General features: G+C 46.1%; 1 pseudogene; it reads right to left on the reverse strand.

Moving 5' to 3' along the window:
• Positions 1–3,769: 3,769 nt before the first annotated feature.
• Positions 3,770–5,464, reverse strand: LOC119169429 (uncharacterized; annotated as a pseudogene).
• Between the last annotated feature and the right edge of the window lie 375 nt (positions 5,465–5,839).

A 5,839-nucleotide genomic window follows, 5' to 3' on the forward strand; every position in this document is an offset into this window, starting at 1 on the left:
TTACTAGTACAACCGCCCGTCACTCCTACATATGCCTTGCCGTGGATCTCCATAAATCTGCAGAAAGTTTCTCACCTATACTAAATATGTTATAAATATTATGAAGGATATTGCCTTTTTGTCCCCGGGCACTTATATCCGGATTTTTTTCCGGGGCCCAGAAAACTCGTCACTGCTTTCAGGCTTCGTTTATTATTAAAAGTATTGTCAAGTCTATACACACTATTCCTGTTTATGTAGGATACCCTCCACCAACCGATTGTCTTGGAAAGTCACGCAGTTCTGTTTTGCCCGTTGCTTTTTAGGCTATCGTGCTTTGTTAGTTTTTAGTTTTTCTCTTCATTTCCTGGGAATGTTTTCGAGTACGTTGTCTGATAATTGTACCTCAGATATTTAGTGTACGCTCCTTATTGATACCTTTCATATATTGTTCATTGTGATGCATTGTGATGCATCCACGCTAACGTTGATTCTATGGGTTAAAGTTATGTATCATTTCTGATGCTAGATCCTCAAAATATATATACTTTCATCTCGGCATATAGTGAGTAACTGGCATCTTGCTGATCGGTTTCTGCCATTTTGTAACAAGTCTTGCCGATTTCAAGAACTTACCAAGCTAAGGCCACTGCACAGTATCATGCCACCCACTTCCTCATCTTGCACGATGCCAGGATATGCATACAGTATGCATTTCATTTCATTGGTCATTAAAGCTCATCCACATCCAACTCTGGTTCGCTCATTTTCAGTTGAACGTATTCAGAATTCATAAGGGTGGGAGAACGGAGTAGAGTGTGCGAGTGAACAAATGAATGTTGACGACATGCTGAAATGAAGAAAACATTAACATGGCATAAGTGCTGCTGGTCGGCCGTATCTGGATAGATTCCAAGGGAAAGAAACCACGTAAAGAGTAGAAAAGACCGCAGCTAAGCATATCGTCACTATAGTCCCGTATTTGTGGAGGCAATCGCCGGGCTGATGCCAAAGATTGATATATTACCACACCCTCCCCCCAAAGCACACCAAGATAGCTCAGACAATTCAGTGTGTGTCACTTTGGTGCGCAGCAAACGCCTGCCGTGGTCCAAAAAACGAGCTAGAGCCGAGAGTTGATAAAAAACAAATATATATTCTCAAGAACGGTCGCTCCAACAACGTAAAAACATGCACACTTGACAATTATTAAATGAAATACAACTCACCAGGAACTCCGATACATTGAGAACAATGGGACCAAACAACAACCCATGCTACAATGCAATCTCATGCAATAACTATCTAAGCACACAATAATTATTAACTACGATGTTCGTCAAACGAATTCAGTGCAAACTTCTTGTAAAAAGGCTTGAATCCTTCTTTTCCAGGAAACACTCAATCTAAGACCAGCGCTGGTGGCCGTTCCGCTGCGTCCAAGGTTTCTCTTCCAGGAGAATTTCGCGTCGTCAACTGACCGCAATTCAATGACAAAATTTCTCCGGCAACACATGGGCCACTCACACGCTGCTACTGCAGGACCACCATTCGTTCATTGACGGAATGCACACACTTCATTTCCTCCCTTGTCACTGCAGGACAAGGATTCCTCCCATGGCGGAAAACACGCACTTCATTTTCTGATGGCCACGCTCCGCTACTTGCTTATATGCACTATCTGCTAGAGGTGCTCGAAATTTTCATGCTTTTCGTCGGCGTGCCACAAAGCCGAAGCTAAGGGAAAGGGTGACATCTTCCTTGTAGGTTCCGCACCCCGCTACGCATCTATGCCCCCTCCCTTCTAGATATTTCTAGAGTTCGCTCGGTGTTAGATCTGAGGAGGTTGGTGGGTGTGCTGGCGGCTCTTTCAAGGGGGGAGGAGGTGCGCGCGCGGCGTCTTTTGACGCTTGTTTTTTCATTTCGCCGGCTTCTCTCACGTCTGCTAGGTGCCTGGTTTTCGTGTAGGCGTTAGACATGGGAGGTGCGTGCTTTCTTGAGTGTTCGTTTGTGACACAGACGAGATAGAGAAGTCAGCCGATATAAAGCGGATGCAGAAAGCAGAGGACAAGGGTTGATTGGGGGAACATGGGAGAGATGTTTGTCCTGCACGAGGCATTGTCAGGCTGATGATGAGGCCTGGCTGGGATTGTTCAACCGATGGCTCTTCTATTAAATTAGCCAGCGGTGAAACTGCTCTCATTTTGGGATGACGTAATGACACAAAAGAACGGCAAGGGCCAAGGAACAAATAGTTATTTAAAGCTAAATAGTGAAAATCACGAACAAAAACATTTACGTTGCACGACAAGTAGCGTGAACGCAAGGTAGCCACTGCTCTTCGAGAATACTGGACTGGATTCCAAGAGGAGGCAAACTTGCAAATGACAGGATTAAATTTTTGTATGCTTGCGAAATACATATCTTTGCGGGAATAACGAAAAAGCGGCAAGCCAGAACCTGCCTAATTGGAGTAAAATAGCGCGAGTACCCCTGCTGTTGACAATGCTGAAAGGTACACTCTTAGTCAAATCCTGGCTAGACTACACGCCTGCAGGCAAGAAATCAAGTCAAATAATTGTCGCTTCTACGCGGCTCCGTTGCTGTGTCCCAAAGAAACCAGCCCAATTCAAAGGGGCCTTCGGAATAGCCGGGATAAAGATTAGCCGGGATTTTAGGTCAAGGGAGGAAGGCATATAGGAGGAAAAGAACGGTAGAGAGATTAACAAGCCAATCGGCAGCCTGTTTGCTACCTTGCGCATAAGAGGAGGAGGGGGAAATGAAAGATATAGAGCAGAGAGGGAAGAGAGATAACACAGCACATTTGGCAGCACACGCGCACACGCTCAAGTCTTAGTCCAGTCTTGTCATTCGCGGTGTGTGACATTGCTGTCACAGCCGCTTGTTCATGTCCCTGTCGCGTAGGAATTTCAAGTGAGCTTTTGTCGCCTACTGTTGCAATTTCTTCTCTCGATCACTTGACAGAATAGGGTCCACAGACATTTGGCTGTTGTCAATGCACGCAAGAAAGAACGCCAGTGACTGTCTCTGAATGTCATGCAACGGACAGTCGCACAGGATGTGGTTTAGCGTGTGTTCGCAACGATAGGCAACATAGAGAGCGTTGTCGACCATTCCTATGACAAAAGAATAAGATTTTGTAAATGCCACTTCTAGCCATCAGCAATGAAGAAGTGTGGCTTCCTTTCGGTCGAGCAAAGTGGGCATGCGGAGAGCCATAAAAGAGGACGGGCGGTGTTGACGATTCGTCTCGTTGCTTGGTGGGCTCCATGGTGAAAACGTGATTTCACGCGCAAGTCATCGAAGACTACTGGCTGCACCGCTCCGCGAAAGTGGTATGGCTTCTTCTCGTGTTCGTTCCAAAGCTGCCCGATTATTTAGGTCAAATTTTTTCTCACAAAATAGGTCCTGCAGTATGGCGTGACGTTTCCGTAGGCGGCCCGACCCTGACGTGCTGGCGGAAATATATATATATATATATATATATATATATATATATATATATATATATATATATATATATATATATATATATATATATATATATATATATATATATATGTATATATATATTATTTTACGCTTTTGAGAGCGCTTTCTCGCCTTATGCGAGATGTTTGATGTTTTACTGACTGACTGAACTGACTGACTGACTGACTGACTGACCGACTGACTGACTGACTGACTGAACTGACTGACTGACAGCTGTCACGCTTGTCGTTGTCGATGTAGTCGGAAAATGCGAAGCATTGACCAAGTACTCAGGATGTTAGGTTGAAAAAACTGTTTATTGATCAAGGTGACGCGCGCCGACGTATGTTTCTTCCATGACAAACGTATCAAAAAAGAGCACCAGGGCCATCGGGTCAATTTTCTTGTCATATTTTTTCAGTGGAGGACACGCCCACCACTTGTAGCGCCACACGCGGTGGTTGAAGGCGTCTTCATCTGGAAACACCTCCTTGTTTGAGAGCACAATGACGGGTGTCCTGGAGATGGTCTGGTCAGCAGTGTGCTTGACAACCACCGAGTCTGCGTCACCACCAAAAATTTTTTTGACAGTTTCGAAAGCGGATGACTCACAGTTCAGCTCGTTCCATACCAGGATGCGACGGCCCACGGTGTTCTGTAGAGGAAAGTTAGTGTAGCGGTTAAAGTTGCGAATGGTACCGCGGTTAATGTAAAATGAAAGAACAGGATCGAAAAAAAGTTTTTGCTTGCACTCGGAGGGGACATGATTTCCATGCAATTTTTTGGGGGGATCGCCATCTCGACCAGGCTGTACAAGTTGTTGACAAAGGCCGACACTTCCTCGTGGATGCCATGAAACTGAAAGTTTAAAAGTTCCATCATGGCATCAAACGACGCGGGCACATCCATGTTAACGGTAGCGAGGTCGCCATGTGGGGCGTCAAAGAGTGGCTGCGTGTCTTGTACATTTCAATAAAGTCGAGGGTGGAGTACGAACACATCTCATCAATAAACACTTGGATGGCTCGTTGAAGGCGCTTGTCGTCCAGGCGAATAAACCGAAATACTGGGTCCGCCAGCTCCTTGGGGGTGCGCACAATGTTGCTCAACGGCGATACGGGGTTTTCGCGTAGCCAGTCGTAGATGGATTCTTCCGACGCTCCTTTTGCACGTTTTCGGCACTTTGTACCCTTTCTTGCGCATACTTTGTCAGCGTCTCCACCGTTCGTCTGACCTCCATGAGCGTCGTCACATGCAAGTGAATGCGGAAGTTTCGGGTGCAGTATTTCCAAAACTCGGCCGGGCTCGTGTCCAGGACCTTCGAATTGTACCAAAACTTCATTTCTAGTGTCGCGACCCCAAGCGCTTCCTCCCACTTTAAGGTATTCCAATAGTCGGGGCTGACTATTGAGATACTGCACGAGATTGTAGAGGTCCCATGCGCTGGCGTTTGTAGACCAAATTGACGAGCGATTTAGTCGTCTGACGAAGCCAGCGAAAATAACACAATGGCATGTGCCGTTGCTCCAGCTGCAGTCGTGTAGGACGTGGACGTGTGGTAGAGTGGTTCCTCGTGTGTGGAGTGTGACGGCTGCGACTCCGTACCGGGTGGGTCCTTGTTCAAATCCTCTGACAATGTCATTACAAATTGTCTGAGCTTCTGCGTCGTCTCGAGCGGGAAACACATCGTGCACAAGCTTTCTTCGTTTTGGAATTGAGTGTAACTGCAATGCCCAGCGTGGAGGGGATTGTAAACTTTTTCCATCTCCTCTAGGCTCTGTTCTTGGTTCGGGCGCGTTTGAATTTGATACTTTTTCCCCGCCTCGATCAGGCTCCGCAAGTGTCGCCATGGTTTCATTAATGTCATAGGCACGGTTCTCGTGGCTCGAACCAATAAACTCTGTAGTTTGTCCCTGGGAATATAGATGGCGTCACCAAAAAGCACTTCCAATTCGTAATATAGCGGTACCTCGTCTTTTTGTTCATCATGCTGACGTTTACGTCGTTTTGCCATGGTCTCTATTCAAAAAGCAAAAAAGCAACAATTCAGAGTATAGTATAATTAGGTAAAAAAAGGGTCTTACCGAAGGATCTTTAGTGTCCGCTTGAGGTCCTCCTGAGTGGACAGCCGGTTGGCGACTGCGTTTTTTGAGCTATTAGGGACCCCTTAATATACCTCTCGTGGTGGCGCCGCGCTTGCAGGAAAGTCTTGCGCAACTCTTAGTTAATATGCAATGCCCTTGCGAGACGATTATGCAAAGCATACAAGGCGTTGGTTTAGTTATTATTCCGCGAGTGCTTGCAGCCCTATGCAAAGCAGGGGCTCACTACATATTTTTTCTTGTATGTCGTCGTCGTTGTAGCTCCA

This window comes from Rhipicephalus microplus, chromosome 2, assembly GCF_043290135.1.
Source record: "Rhipicephalus microplus isolate Deutch F79 chromosome 2, USDA_Rmic, whole genome shotgun sequence".
Taxonomy (NCBI): Eukaryota; Metazoa; Arthropoda; class Arachnida; order Ixodida; family Ixodidae; genus Rhipicephalus; species Rhipicephalus microplus.